General features: G+C 49.7%; 1 long non-coding RNA gene across 1 annotated transcript; it reads right to left on the bottom strand.

The window, feature by feature from the left end:
• Window positions 1–1,065: 1,065 nt before the first annotated feature.
• LOC136315552 (uncharacterized) lies at window positions 1,066–5,950 on the bottom strand. Its single transcript, XR_010727524.1, has 3 exons — window positions 5,813–5,950; window positions 2,000–2,059; window positions 1,066–1,217 (listed from the first exon to the last, which is right to left on the bottom strand). It is a non-coding gene; the product is annotated as an uncharacterized lncRNA (long non-coding RNA).
• Between the last annotated feature and the right edge of the window lie 9,911 nt (window positions 5,951–15,861).

Raw genomic sequence — 15,861 nt, 5'->3', positions numbered from 1 at the left:
GCAAGACGAGAGAGCACATCCGTGCTTCATGAACAAACATCCACACAACATGCCCACGTACACTAACGTACCCCGACTTGTTTAGACCAATAAAAGTCAAGCACGCCCTAGGACACTGACCCTGCTCTATGGTGCATTGGATATTAACATATCCTTCCTGAGCCTCGTTACAAATCCATAGACCTACGGAAATTAATTTTATTTGAGTTCAGGGCGCCATTTCCTTTCTGAATGCTGAAATGTCATCATCAGATTATCAGGAAGCCCTCTGTGCTGGGTCCTTTGTGCTCACATCACCGAGAACGCCCAACACGGGTTATAGTACCTTCCTAGGAGCACTGGTGGGGGTGGGAGGAGAATGTTGAAACCTGTCACCTGCCTCTGCCTGGGCACAGGGAAGTTGGGTGAGTCACAGTGATGCCCCCCGCTGCCCGTGTTGGGCCACTTTTCTTGACAATCCTGGAGGAAAGCATCTATTTTCAAGGTCATCATTTTAAATGAAAATTAACTTCAGTCTAATTGGATTTGATCAGTTAAAATTGAAACTGAGTTTAAGTAATTAAATATTTTTAATTAAAAAAATTTTTTTCCTGTGTCTACTTTATTTTCTCTGAAACATTGACGTTTTAATTCTCAAACCTCTTTCTAAAAATATAACCATGACTCCTTCTCCTTAAGAAGCTCCACTTGACTTCTGAACAACTATTCTGCAGTCAGTGTGTTGACAGTTTCCTTCATGGAGCCCACCAGCCTTGTGTTTGTGGAATTAAAATCATCTTAAACAAAAGGGTGGCAGCTTAAGACTGTGGAATATAAGGCACAAGCCAATGGGAAGGGAGGGGTTTTTTTGGTGGGCAGGGAGAGTAAGCCCTTCCCAATTTCCTTAAGACTCCCACCTTGGGCTTGGTCACTCTGGCCACCATCACAGAAGGAGGCCATTTCGAGGACCTCTCGGGCCACCCCACCTCCGCAAGGCCAGTCCCCAAGGTACGTTCTGTCTCACAGGAAGTTAGCAAAGTGGGAGTCTGTCCTCTGGTTTCTGGAAATCCCATGCGGTAGGTCCCACTGCTCACGTGCCTCAGGAAAGTGAGACGGCTCTGATGTGGTCACCTCAGCAATGCGGATGCCCGACAGCTCCCTGGAGTCTTTAGGAAGCTCTTTCTCCACTTGCCTCACTGCTCTCTAACCCGTGCTGGGACGGAGTTGGGCTTCGATACCTAGAAACACAGGAGGAAAGCCCGCTTCTGACATGGGACCATTGGCAGCCATGGAAGGGCACAGTGCTCTCTCCTTCCTTCTCCTAGCCACTGTTCTCCTCCGACGAAGCACAGATGTGCCCATCGAGGGGGAAAGGGTGGCCACACAGGGCCCTCTCATCACCCAACACATCAACTTAGCTTGCTCTACAAAGCAAAACCCTTGACGCATCCCAGTGACGACTTCTGTACCATGGGACGCTGTGAATGACATAGGGAGGGGGATGCTGACGTCAGAACGCCTCAGGGCATGAAGGGCTAGAGGGTGCAGGGGGGACCCTCCTTCCATTGCAGATGTTGTCCCGGGTAGCGCTGCTGCTTCCCTTTGTGCGGAACACTCCAGAAGGGTCTGGGGGACTGTCGCTTAGGGTTAGTCTCCGTTTCCCTCAGGAAAGGAAACCTGGCTATTTATAGCACAACCTGTAATGACATGCTTGCCCTGTCGTCTGTTTGTTCTAGATCTGTACGTTTATGTTTTTGAAATTAGTAGGTTCCCTAGAGCCAGATGTTGCTGCTTCCAGAGCTGACAAACACCACTGTTAAAATTTAGAGACATGTTGCATATTCTTATCATGTCCCCAGTTCTAAGATAAAACGAGGCCTAGGTGTCAGAATACAAAGCTTAAGATCGAAAAATTTAAAAAAAAAAAAAAAACTGAAAACTACTAGAAAAAATAAATAAAAAGGTTTTGTTGTTGAGCCAATATTTGGAGGTAATAAGGAAATGTCAAATACACAAGTACCAGGTTAAATCTGCTACCACATCTTCCTCCTCAGCCGTTATAATCGACCAGTTTCAGCAACTATTGGAAAAGGGGAAAACAGACAAAAATACATTAAGCTAATTATTTCAGAATGGTGACTCTGAGGTCCTAATTATCTTAATTAAATTTTCAACTGCTAATTGGGTTCACCAATTCGATTTATATGATTCACATGGACTGATATTCGTGTTCTTTCATTGTTATGGTGGCGGGAAAACCCTCTGGAAAAGGGCCTCGCGGCCTGGGAGCCCTGAGAGGCAGGGCGCAGGGTCACGGAGCTGAGCAAGCCTGAGTGATCCATGGCTATGATTTCAGATCTCTAAGGGCACAGGCTACTGGTCATTTAGCTTTTCACAGCTGTATTCTAGAACAAATGGAAGGCTTTATTTCTCTTAGCATTTCACAAGAAGAAAAACATCTTAAGACGTGGGGATACCAAGAGAAAAAGCAACGGCCGCTCATCGAATGACTAGAACATATTCACATTGGGCAGGGTTCTCTCTGCCAAACTCATGTAATAAACAGGAAACAGGCAGAGAGGAGCATTTAGAAAGCCTTTCCTCTTACAGCCACTTGGACTCGCCTGGCGGGCACGCAATGGTCTAGGGCGACCAGATCGGGAGTGGGGATGGGGTGGAGCTCCACCCAGCACGCAGCCCTTCCCGTCCAAAGGGGCAGGGCTTTCTGCACACTGGCCTGTTAGAACAGCACGGGATGGGACAAAGTCCAGTGTGATAAGAACAGAAGCTCTGGTCCAACAACACACCCTTCCTAGGCAGCCAGGCAATCCCCAGGGGCTCTGAGAAGAAGGAGAAATTCAGTCACATGGGCCCTGCAGAGTTCTGGGGAGAGTTTGGCAGCGGGACGGGTTGAAGACAGTGGGGGACTGTCCTGATACACGAGGGTGATGGGTCAGAATTTATCCTCCGGGAAATGGGGGAGTTGTAGGCAAAGGACATGCAGATTAGACACATTTTAGGGAGGTCACCAGCCCTCAACGTGAGATCTTTACAACCACAAGGTCCTGGCTTTAGGACCTTTACCTGATCTAAAAATGCAGCCCTTTTTCCTATAAAAGCAAGATGTTCAGGCATAAACGCAAATATCTGGAATGCCCGAACTGTCAGGAAGAACACATTGATGTCAATCCATGGTTTTGTTTTACAGTGAATACTTCAATTGCTTCATTTCTTATTGTAACTATAACGTGTCTTTATGTTTCCTGACTTGAATCAGTTTTGCCTGTTGCAAACTGTTTGTAACCCTTGTAACACAGGTTTGCTGTAACCTTATATTAGTGGTGATGTATAATTTTCAACAGTGGTATTCTTGTTCTAGAATTACCTAATAACAAGTCTTTAATAGAGGATTGTGTTCAAGTTCAAATAAGAATGATTCATACCCTAATTGCTAAAGTAGATGCATCCAGAATATTCCCCCAAATTTGGTGTGCAGTATCTCTGCTAGGATGCTTATTATTGCAATTTAAAAGACCCCATCAACATGGCTTAATAAAGGGAACTTCTTGGCTTGCATAAAAGAAAAGCCCGAGGCTGGATATGGCTTCAGGTGGGGTGGACTCTAGGAGTCCAACCTCAATGGTGACACAGTGTTTTCCCGGTCCCTCCACTCGGACTCCCAAAGGATCAGCTTGGATCCCAGGTCTGGTCTTCTCTGGCCCGAAAGATGTCCGCCCACAGTACCAGAGATACCTGCCTCCTTGCTTACAGCCCAAGGGTTAAGAGCATCTTCTCCAACCATCAGAGCCTCGTTCTCACCCCACGCGCTTAGATCACAAACCCTCCTAAACCACTGTGGCCAGACGAAGTGTGGCCTTGAGCGGTTTAGAGAGATTCTCACTGATCCCTGAACCAATCACTAATGACTGCCCACAACTCAAGCTGGGTCTGGGTCTATGTGAGCCCAAACAGCATGGTTACTAAGCCGTGGGAGGGAGCAGTGGGTCTCAGGGAGACAGCCCCAATGTGCCAGTTTCCCCGTCTGGTTATTTCCCCACTGACTGGCAGGTGGCAGGAGGGGTCTGTGGTAATCTATCCTGCCTATGTGGGCTACAGCAAAAAAGTCCGAGACCAGGCAAAGCTGTGTATGGTATTTGTGGCGGGCTGATATCCTCCAAAATATGTGTATCCACCCAGAACCTCAGCCAGGGGTCTTATTCGGAAGCCAGGGCATTGGAGACATAGTTGAAGATGAGATCACACTGGGTTAGGTTGGGCCTTACATCAAATATAACTGGGGTCTTATATGATAGAGCAAAGGACACAGAGACAGAGCGAAACAGCCACGTGAGGATGGGCGTCAAGTTTGGCGGGACATCGCTTTGAGCCCAGGAACACCTGGAATCAGCAGAAGCCTGAGGAGGCAGGAGAAAAACCCACCCCAGAGCCTTCAGAGGGACCATGAGCCCGGAGCACCCGGCTTCAGACTGCCAGCCTCCGCAACTGTGGGCAAATAACTATGTTGTTTTAAGCTGCCAGGTTGGATAAATATTGAATAAAGAATAATATATAGATTGAATAAACATTTGGAAAATCTCCTTTCCAAAAAAGACTGAGAAGTGGCACATAAATTTTAATGCCATGGCAGTGGCTGAGCTGACTAAGGGTGATAGTAGCGTGAAGAGTGGAAAAAAAGGTCAAGCCTGACCAGGCGGTGGCGCAGTGGATAGAGCGTCAGACTGGGATGCGGAGGACCCAGATTTGAGATCCCCGAGGTCACCAGCTTGAGCACGGGCTCATCTGGTTTGAGCAAAGCTCATCAGCTTGGACCCAAGGTCGCTGGCTTGAGCAAGGGGTTACTTGGTCTGCTGAAGGCCCGTGGTCAAGACACATATGAGAAAGCAATCAATGAACAACTAAGTTGTCACAACGAAAAACTAATGATTGATGCTTCTCATCTCTCTCCATTCCTGTCTGTCCCTATTTATCCCTCTCTCTGACTCTCACTCTGTCTCTGTAAAAAAAATGGTCAAGAAGAAAAGGAGATAGGTGCCAGACACAGCCAGCTGCCCGAGTTCAGGAAACATCAGCTGTGGTTCCTTCCCAAAGAGAGAGTCTGGTGCCACCTACCTTCCAGGTGTAATAACTTTTTGCTCTTATGTCTATGATGACATCACCTTCATTTGACTCTTTTTCTATAGATGTCCCTCACCTCGTCATCTCCCGACAGAAAGGAAGAAATCAACATGATAGTATTTAGCGTCACTACACATGTTCGTCATGGCTGACTCTATTTGGTCCAGTCGAGCCAATATGTAGGACTGTGTCCATGAGACAAGCCATGTTCTACCTGCCACTGAAACAGCCCCCGTGACACACCCTGGGGTTTGGACCACAGATCCATCCATTGCAGTCCTCTGATAAATTTTGAATCATAAATCAAACTGGTTTGTCTCCCCAAAATGAAGACTATGTCTGATGGATGCTGTCATGTCTCTTCCGCACTTTGTGTGCAAGCGCGCGTGCGCGCGCGTGTGTGTGTGTGTGTGTGTGTGTGTGTGTGTGTGTTTCCACTTTGTGGTAGATGATACAAGTGCCCAGGCATATGCCCTTGTCTTCACTAATGTTGTGTTATCGCCCCGTGATTAACTACCGGCACCTGTGTCAGCAGAGGGTGGGTGACAGGTTCTGAGCACCGCCCCAGCCTCTGCCATTCGGGGACTATCCATTTCCTGCAGCCACCACAGCAAATGACCACAAACTCAGTGGCTGAGAACAACCCACCTGTATTATTTCACAGTTCTGGGGGTCCCTGGTTCATCGTGGGTCTCACCTGGTTAATTAAAATCAAGCATCAGCAAGTTGAAGGCAGGTCCTTCCCGGAGGCTCTCGGGAGGGTCTGTTTCCTCAGCCAGCTGGGTTGCAGACAAATTCCGTTCTTTGCCATTATGGGACCAAAGGCACTGCTTTCTCGCCGTTTGTCACTTTGGGGACATTCCTGCTCCTGGGTTCCTGGTCCCTTCTTCCACCTTCAAAGCCACCAACAGTGGCCTGAGTCCCTCTCACACTGAATCTCTTCTGCCTTCCTGCGTCAGACCCAGCCAGGGGGCAAGGCTCCACTTTCAGGGGTCACACGATGAGGGTGATGATGAACCCTGCCAAGCGTCAGGGCCCTGGCCCGTCGCAGCATCCGGTTTGAAACGCATCTGTGTCAGCTGCCGAGGTCGAGCCTGTAACCCCTCAGACACCCCGTTTTCCTAACAAACCCCATTTGGGTTCAGAGAGAAATCGGTGCCTTGCTGAGCCACACTGGAGACTGAGGGGAGAAAAAAAAGTCAGTACTTTTGATCCTGTCTTTACCCAAAATATTTTTGTTGATCATGGCATTTGGTATTAATTTTTTATTTTAAAAATATTTCTTAAGTGTTTTATTTAACTCGGTTCCTGTGTTCTGGGCACCCTCCCCCAGGCCCCGAGACACAGAGTCCTTGACTCCGGTCCAGGTAAGCAAACAGCGGCCCAGATCCAGATTTACAAGCTGCTTAAAAGTATTAAAATGACTCCACATGACAGAAAGATGAGACCTAGAACTGAAAACTGTTCAGAAGACTGAAACATACCCAGTCGTAAGTCAGAAGAGGGAGCTCTGGTTTCTGTTTCCCCAGCACCTCAGGTTTTTCGGGAGGGGGGGGTCTCTTTGTTTTGCTGCCTGAAACATTTGTCTTTTGCCATTTTTCTGTTCTGTCCCCAAACGGCTCCGCTCCACTCAGGGGAGTACGGTCACCCAGGAAGCACAGCCATCTTGAGAGAACGTCTGTGTTTCCTGCACCGGCGACGAGACCAACGCCTTCCCCCTTCGAAGCCACTAGAGGGCCCCCGGCACCCACAACGAAGAACGCCAGCTCCACGGGTCTTCATCAGCCCGTCTCTAATTGCTTTAGAGAGGCATTCTGTTTCGACAGTGTGTCTTGGCGATAGCCTTCATGAAAGGTGTTTCTTTCGCAGGTCCACGGTATACATGATTCACTGTAACAGCAAGACCCATGGCTCCTTAAGCGCAATTCAACTTCAGTTGTTTACACAGCCTCCGTGGATGCAGCAGTTATTTATAAATCGCAGCCTGCGTCTCTGTAACAGCCTGTCCTGGCCAGTGAGGCCCCAGAATTGCAACAGACTCCACGCTTTTCTTCCAGAATGGAAGAATGAGAGGCATAAACTGGTACAGTATCGGATGGCAAGGGTCAGAGTCGGTCCCTGCGCAGGAAACGCTACGGCTGGTGAGACGGGGACCAGGAACCCTACAGTGACCTACTGAACACCACCATGTTAACTTTTTATAACCTTTTAAAAGCTTTTTGTTGTTACTGTTTTAGAAAAGGGAAAAACAAGATATTATTTTCTCTAAAAGCCATGCCGTGTCGCCGGGTCAGGGACTACACCCCCTCCTCCTGCCTTGAGAAGTGGGTGCAGTCTGAAATAGGCTAGCTGTCACTGTGTCCCCCGCTGGGGGATGGGGGACAACAGATGTGTCTTCCCTTCTGTTTTGCATACGGGAGCTGGAGGAGTCTGTCCTTCAGCAAACAGGGGCAGAGCACGAGCCCTGGAATTGCTACCATTCTGACTGAAGGCCACCCTGTGTCCTGCTCGCCTCTGGCTTGGTCCTGGAGCTGCTCACCTTGGAGAGCAGTCAAGGGACTTCTGGAGAACTGGGCTCAGCCCCTCTGTCTCCAGACGCTCGCAGGGTTGTAAACCAGGGACATCAATCAACTGGATGTGGACACCAACCCGGAAAGCCAATGCCCAACAGCCGTTCCCTCTCACTCCCAGTGATCACAGCCAGGGGGCTGGGGTGGGGGGCCCAATGGGGCTCACAGGCAGAGGGAGGGAAGGGCCAGGCAGGCCAGGGATGGGGAGGGCAGCAGGGTGCTCAGGAAGCGCTGGTGGAGGGGCCAGGCAGACGCACCCACCCAGAGGGCCTGCCATTCAGACTCCCGAAAGGAGGAGGCCACTAAGCTTTTGGGAAGGAAGGGCCCACGGTCAGACTAGGGACATCTGTGGATCTCTGAGCAACAGAGGACGACCAGACAGAGAGAAGAAACGCTGAATGCAGGCACCCCAGAAGGGATGCTGCCCAGATGACAGTCTAGCGCAGGAGTGACCTCTGGGCTCTAAGTACTGACGCCTAAACCCTAGGGTCCCGGGGGAAAGGGGGTCACTCAGACACATGATCAGTGCAGGTTTAGTGCTTGGATTAACAGCGGCGGTACAGACACACGTGGACACCTGCCCTACACTAACCCCCATGCAGCTGTGCTGCACAGAGCCCAGTGGGCCAGGAGGCCAGGTGGCCGATCGGAGGGAGCTGACCCAGACACAGCGGAGGGTATCTGTGCCTGGCAGGAAGTGGCTTCTGGCCTGGGGACCCAGGTGACATTTGGCCAACAGACCCTGCCAGAAGAGAAAAGAGTCAGAAAGGAAGTCACCAGTGGGCTACCGTGACAGACCCCAGACTGCTACTGTGCAGACCCTGTGACAGGTGGTCCGATGAGGGCTGGGGGTCCTGCATTCGTGGGCAGGGCAAGAAGACCCAGGTGACAGGCTCTGAAGGGGGTTTCTCTGGCCTCAACGACGAGCTCCTCAGTGGGGGAGCCACGAGCTCCCTTTGTGGGATCCCATGCCCCACAGAGAGCTTGTCCTGCAGGAAGCTCCGTTTTGCTGGCCCACGTGTGACAAGAGCATGAAGGCTGAGACATGACCGTCTGATGACCGACAAGCACCTCAACAGAGGAGAAAGGCATGGGCAGTCCCAAAGCTGAAATGGCCGGTTTTCAATTTTATGTTCCAAGGTGACCACGTGTGGCCTTACTCCTCTGAAGGTGAGATCTCTGTTCCTGAGATGTTTTCTTTTCCTTTAATTTTGAATTTCATCTCCACCTCGGCGTGGTTAAGTCCCTGGAAGAGGCTGCGGCCCCCTCACCTTGGCCTCCAGCGGGCTGCGCAGTGGTACTCAGTCGGGGACGCTCTCGGCGACCCGCACAGACACGTCCGGTCGGCACCTTCCTTAGAGCAGAACGCGGCAAGGCGTACTTGAGTGGCCCATGGAGAAATGTTTACATGTGGGCTGCAGGTGCAGAGGGGACCGCATGGTGCTCCAGAGCCGCCTGGCCAGCAGGAGGGGCCCTGTCTCCAACTCTGATGGGAGCGGCCTTGGACCCTGGCTCTCCATCTCCCACAAAGGACAACCTGAGAGGGGCTTACCTTTGGCTCCCTCACCTGTAAAAGGATGGTCCTTGTGGGGGGTTAGCTGTGTCCCAAAACAGGCATGACGATGTGGCATTATATGGAAATGGTCTTTGCAGATGTAATTGATAGGTAAATTAAGGTACAGGTTTAAGGTGGGCCTTAAATCCAGTGACCCTCTTACAAGAGGAGAAAAGACAGAGACCCTCAGGGGAGAGGGAGGTGGAGATTGGAGTGACAATGACAAGTCTATAAACCAAGGAGCTCCAGAGAGCAAGAAGGGCCCTCTAGATAGCCTTCGGAGGGAGGGGCCCCACCACACCTTAATCTGAGATTTCTGGCGTCCAGAACTGTGTGCTAGTAAAGCTGTTATCCTGAGCCCCCCAGGCCGGGTATGCTGTTCCGCAGCCCAAGAAACTCAGACAGCATCCCCTCCCTCACAGGCTGCTTAGGAGGATTAACAGAGATTATGTAAGTGAATTCTCACAAAGTGTTGGCTATCTATCACCCCCTTTTCTCTCCTCTTCCCCATGGACTGGGAATATAAATACACCCAGAAAGGGCTTGGCTGTGACCTGAGAACGCCTGGCTTTGACTGATTTGATACATGCACAGCCAGACTGCATTCAGCTTTGGCCTGCCCTGCCCCTGACATCTTGTCCCGTGGGACAGATTGTTGGTCCAGGCTGGTCACTGGAGGTTTCTGTTGACCCAAATCCCAGCCAGATTGGCACAGAAGCTTGGGGGCATTGTGCTAAGTGAAACAAGATGGAGAGAGAGACACAGTGCGTGATCTCACTCACGTGTGGGTTCTGCAAAGTAAAAGTCACACTGAGAGAAAGAGAGCAGAAGAGCAGCGTCCGCAGACCCGGGCGAGTGGACTAGGGAAAGGCTGGGCAAAGGATGCAAACGTTCAGCTAGGAAGTGAGCGAGGCCTGAGGATCTGTGGTATCCATCACCGTGGTTATAGTTGGTAGCACCATACTGCATCCACATGAAAAAAGATAAAACACGTGAGATGGTGGTTAACTGACCTGAGGGGGGAACCCTTCCACAATGTCTGTGTGGCTTAAACCACGACGCATGCTTTAACTATCTTACCATTTTATATGTCACATATGCCTCAGCATAGCTGAGTCTTTAATAATGTTTTTAAACTGTGTCTAAGTGAAGAAGGATGCTGTTAGACTAAGACGTGTGTTCTGGGAAGGTCGCACACTGCAAAAGTGGAAGGTGAGACTTTGTTGGCTCTGTCTCCCGGGCATGAACGCCACGGTTATTAGAAGACACAGGTGGGGGCACCCAGGTCCCTTCTCACCGGCACCTGCTCCCCTTCTAATCGCCAGTTCAGTTTCTTGGTTCCAACACGGCCAATACACAGATCTGTGAGCTACTGGGGAACAAACTGACAGCGTGTCTAGCAAACCAATCTTGTGTAAGTCAGGCTTCGGTAGCTGGTCAGAAACCAGCTCATGCAAGTTTAGGCACAAAAACAATTTGACAGCCCCCTGCACCACCACCCCAATCCAAAGTAGACTTAAACAGCCAAATGCCAGGAAAGTCACAGAAGCAGCTGGGCCACAAGGCTCTCTGCGGCCAGGCCTTGAAGCTGGCAGGAATGTCCTCTGGCAGCTCTGCTTAGAGCAGCTGGGTCTCTTCACCACTGGAAACAGCTAGCCTGGCTGCTCTGGCCTCAAGGCCTGGCCCCTCCTCCAGTAAGTCCTGGGAGATAACCACCCGGACCACCCTGACTGTGTGCTCAGCGAGAGCCCAACAATTCCACCAGAGCCACAAACACTCGTCCCCCACAGAAGGGGCAGGTCGAGTGAGGAGCAGAGAGGAGAGGGTGGTGTCATCACCCGGCAACACACAGAGACATGTGTCATGGCGAGGCAGGTGGCCGGAGTCACTCTGTAAGGGCTGCTTACCTCCCAAAAAGCAGCTTACTGACGTCACCAGTCTTACATACTGAAAATTCAGACCCTGGATCAGGACCAAACTGTCAGGGGCTCTGGGACACAAAGTCTGTCTACAACAGCTTGGCATCTTGCCTGGTAGGTCGCGATCCAGATCGGAGCATGCTGGAGAATCTCATTTTTTTATTCGGTATCCAAGTGACAAGGAAGTGAGCTAATTTGGGGTGGTGTTTGCTTGTTTGTTTGTTTCTTATGGCAATTTACTGGGGTCAGAACATACACACCTGTTTTCTATGTTTTTAATCCAGAGTCTCAATGTTGAGGCTGCTATGCAGAAGCATGGTTGTCAGCAGGTACTTAAGGCGGGTCTAGCTTGTTTCAGGCTTAGGACAAGTGCTGAGGAACCAGTGATCAGAGAGGCCTGGGCCTTCTTATAGACCCTTTGAACTCATTGGCCAAGTCCCTGGGAGAGTTAGTCTCTCAAGATGCTAGCTTCTGATCAGAATTCTAGAGATCATTAACACCCACTCTAAGGTGGTCAGCAATGGGGGACAGTCACATGAGAAACCCAGACCCAGGAACTTTGGCTGGAGCCACCCATACTCATGAGCGCCAAAAGAAACTTCCCAGGAGTCCACTGGAAAAAGAGCGACCGTCTGCCAGCCAGTGAGATTTCACCAAGTCATATTAGCTCAACCACCCTAGAGACCCTTTAAATATCCCCCATGCAGGTCACCTCATGTGACTTCCCTGGCCTCTGTCCCCGAGACCAGGGAACATCATCGGACAGGATGCGCTCTGTACTCAATAAAGCATTTATAATTCCACATTTCAGTGACTATGCCCTTCCTTCTTCCTCGGCAGGGAAAAAAAATACCTTACGCCCACCTTCCCCGCTGTAGTAAGCAGACATACTGCCCGGGCCCAACACTCTCTAAAGCATCCAAGACCAGCTACGTTCTACTAACTTTTTGATGGTAAACTGGTATTACTCTGATTCATCTTCATTGTGGAAACCCAATCATGGCAGAAATGGTTTCCCTTCAGTCGTTTCTGCTATATTAGATGTATAATAATACTTGTTTTTAAATTCAAGTGATGTTTGTAATGTGACTGACAGTTCAGGACTATTTCCGCTCTCTCATTAAATAAGAGTTAACCCAAAACATCCTGCCTCGTGTACTCTGAATAGAGACTTAAATAATAACAGCAGGATGAGAACAATTAAGTCTTTGGAAATGACGTTAAAAAAGGAGAACATAAAAAAAAATTTTTTTAACTATTTTCAAGTGTTCTAATACAAATCATGTCACAACGGTATAAGAACCTTTACATCGGTGCAATAGGGCCGACGTGGACCTTATTGACGTGATATTTTTTTTCAAAACTTAATGAGAATTAGTTGGTCACGGTCTTCAGGTCTCACGAGCACTTTGGAACTTCCTAAATTAAATAAAAAGCAAGGCACTGAAAACGCTTAGGTGCATTCACCAACCCCATAATCACACAGGTTTGGTTCCAGCCTTTCTATTAATTACTAGTAGACTTAGACATGGGAGTATCAGCTTTCCAGCGAGGATGCCCTCTGAATCACCATCTGATGTAAGGCAGCAGGTACCAAGTACACACCCCTACCTAAGTGGCCTGGCCAAGAGCAATCCCTTCCTCCCAGACCTAAGACATCAAAAATCCCAGAAAAGACTGGGCTGTCAGGGCCTGGTGCCGTCAACAGCGCAGAGGAATCCCTCCCTCCCGCCTCCTCCTCCTCCTGCTGCTGCTGAAGTCAGCTGGGTGCCGGAAGCCAAGGCAGCTTAGGAAGATAAATACCCACGTGTAATAACAAAGAGTAGTGAGCTGGTAACAAGTGTTTTACCTAGTTCTCCTTGTAAACATTCGTCAGTGGGCTGAAATGTTTATAGCTTATGCTGTGTGCACGCAGAATGAAAGCTCTTCACAGGAAAGACGTAAGCTGAAATGACAGGATCATCACGGAAGGTTCCAACCAAGCTAGTGTCGCTGAGTCACACATCTGACTTCTGAAAATGCGACTTTACATCAGAATAACCAGACGCAGTCTTCAGTCTTCACTGCAGGAAATGACGTATAAAGGAAGTTCTATTTTTCAACTTGCCTGTCTAATCATGGTTTTACGATTTCCATATTGGCCAGGATTCCAGATCTAGGATATTTTCCACTCTCAGGATAAGCATGCATGTGTGTGTGAAGGAGAGCTAAAGAAAAATGTCATTTAAACAACAAAATAGGGCCTGTCCGATTGTGGATAAAGCTGCTCTCCCTTCGAGGAGCATTGTCTGGAGTATGGCTTATTATGTCGGTCTCATCAGTCTAAACGTGTTACGATTCCAGCACAGACTTTGTACCTAGACACCAACTGACAACAGAATCCCTGAGAACAGCTACCATTTAACTGAACACGTGCTCAATACCACAAAGTGTCCCAAAACCTTTCCACAAACCAACTCACTGAATTCCCATGGGGACTTAAATAAGCAGAAGCCATTACCTTCTCTTGTATGAAAGACAAAACCAAGACACAAAGCGTTCAGACAAACTGCCCAACGTCATCGGGGCTGGAAGACAGAGCCAGCATCCCAACTCAGGCAGTGTGGCCCAAGTGCAGATGCTTGGTGCAGGTGCCATTGGGACAGCCCCGGGAACCAGCCACGGCCTGGGCTCACTGTCCCCCACCGGGGAGCACACTGGGGGAGCACACCAGGAGGCCTCTCAGGGGACCTGGGGACCACATGCCTCCACCTGCCATGGCTCCCAACTGGCGCTTTCCCCTTCACACTCAAATCTTTTCATGCTGAGAGTTCTTAACAGTTTACCCAATTCCAACACTCCCCTCCAGGGGGTCAAAACGTGACTTTCTTGAATTGGCAACGTGGTTTCTGTGCACCCCCCCCCTTCCCGTTTTCTAAACATTTGAACAAAGTGATACGCCCCAGACCCACTGGGTCAGCCAGGGCCGGGTCAGAGAACAGAAACCCAGCTAGTATTTAAGAGCACAAACTCAGTGCAGGAGGTTTGTCCAAGGGACTCAGAAGGGACACGAGGATCAGGGAGGCACACCAGAGCGAGCAAGCCAACAGAGGGAAGGACGGAGGGGCAGAGGGTGGTAAGGAGGGAGAGAAGGAGGGACAGAGGGACAGCAGAAAGGACAGAGGGGTCACCAGCCTCGCTGAACGCACTGCCAGCTTGACCAGAGGTCAGAGCCACCGTGACGCCCCTGAGGCCGGGTCAGGGCAGCCTGCCCCCTGTCCCTGGCCCTCTAGCCCGGTGATCCTGCACCTGAGCTGGGCCCGAGCTGGCCACCTCGGGTGCCTGGGAGGAACACCCAGTATGGAGCAAGTGAGGGCCACCCTCAGGGACACAGAGCCCAACAGGAGGCTAGTGAGGAACAGATCCGCTAAAGAACCGCCAAGAACCAGCATGTGGCTGCATGGCAGACCGGGGCTGACACACAGGTAAAGCAGGCTGTGCTCACAAAGCTGAGCCTGGGGGCAAGGAGTGGGCAGGAGGTGAGGCACGGGTCCTTAGGACCCAGGATCGATGCTTCTGAACGGACTCCGTGATCTGTAAATAGAACTTTGGATGTGACTGCACAACAGGAAGAAAGAAAATATGGTGCAGGAACAATCGAACAACCAAATATTTATGTCAGATAAAGTGTTCATCAATCCCCACATGACATTCTGGGCACCGTAGATCTCTTTAACGTCGGGGACCATGGACCAGCTCTGGGTAGAGCTGGACAGGTCAGCAGTCTCGCCCCCTCTCCCTCACATGCACCCCACTCCGAGACACCTCCCAGCTCACAGAGGTATTCAAGACTGTACAAAGGTAAGCACAGGCTGCAGGTGTAAAACGCCTCTTCTGCAACCCTGTATGTGTCCTTGTCAAGACAGAGCAAGTATTTCACAAGATGTCACATCAAACTCTAACTACAGTCTGAGGTCGCAGCGGCTACCACCCGACCTCCAAAGCTGCACGAGGTCTAAGGTGACTTCAGGTCACGGGCCACCTCTGTCCACACACACTCTAATTTCTGGAGAAAGAAATCAAAATCACAAATATTACATTCCAAGTTGCATACAGTGTAGCAATTCCTGATTTTGAGAGTTACCATTTTTTATAAAGGAGACTGGTCAGCCATGGTTTTTATTTTTAAAAAATTTTTTTTTTTTTACTATTTTAAAATCTTCATTATGGAATTTTCAAATATATTCAAAAATATAGAAAATAGTATAATAATCTCCATGTTTGTTACACAATTCAAAAATCATCCAAATTTTGAGGGATCATCAGAAAGCCAATCTCAGAGGTCATGTGATGTCACCTGTAAATGTGCATCTTTAACCTCACACGGCAACACCATTTTTACAGCTAAGAAAGTTAACAGTAATTGCTCAGTATCATTCACCTCCTTCCCATGTCTAAAGTTTTATAGCGATCTCATGTCCCAGCTATTGCTTTAAAAGCCCCACCCCTCTGCCTCCAGTGTGGCTGGATGGATTCCTAGTAGGATGAGGGACGCCTTCCTACTCACTCAGCGTCTCAGGCATTGCAGGAATCAATGAAAGAAAGGCCCAGGCAGCTTCTCCTCTTCCGGACCCTTGGGTCTGTAAGGCTAAGGAAATCCTACAGCTGGAAAACATTAGAACTAAGTGGTGGCAGGTTCTGGGAGGCTGGAGGTAGTGGAGGG

This window comes from Saccopteryx bilineata, chromosome 11, assembly GCF_036850765.1.
Source record: "Saccopteryx bilineata isolate mSacBil1 chromosome 11, mSacBil1_pri_phased_curated, whole genome shotgun sequence".
NCBI lineage: Eukaryota > Metazoa > Chordata > Mammalia > Chiroptera > Emballonuridae > Saccopteryx > Saccopteryx bilineata.
The sequence above is the reverse complement of the archived record's forward strand: the minus strand, read 5'-3'. Positions and strand labels throughout refer to the sequence as shown.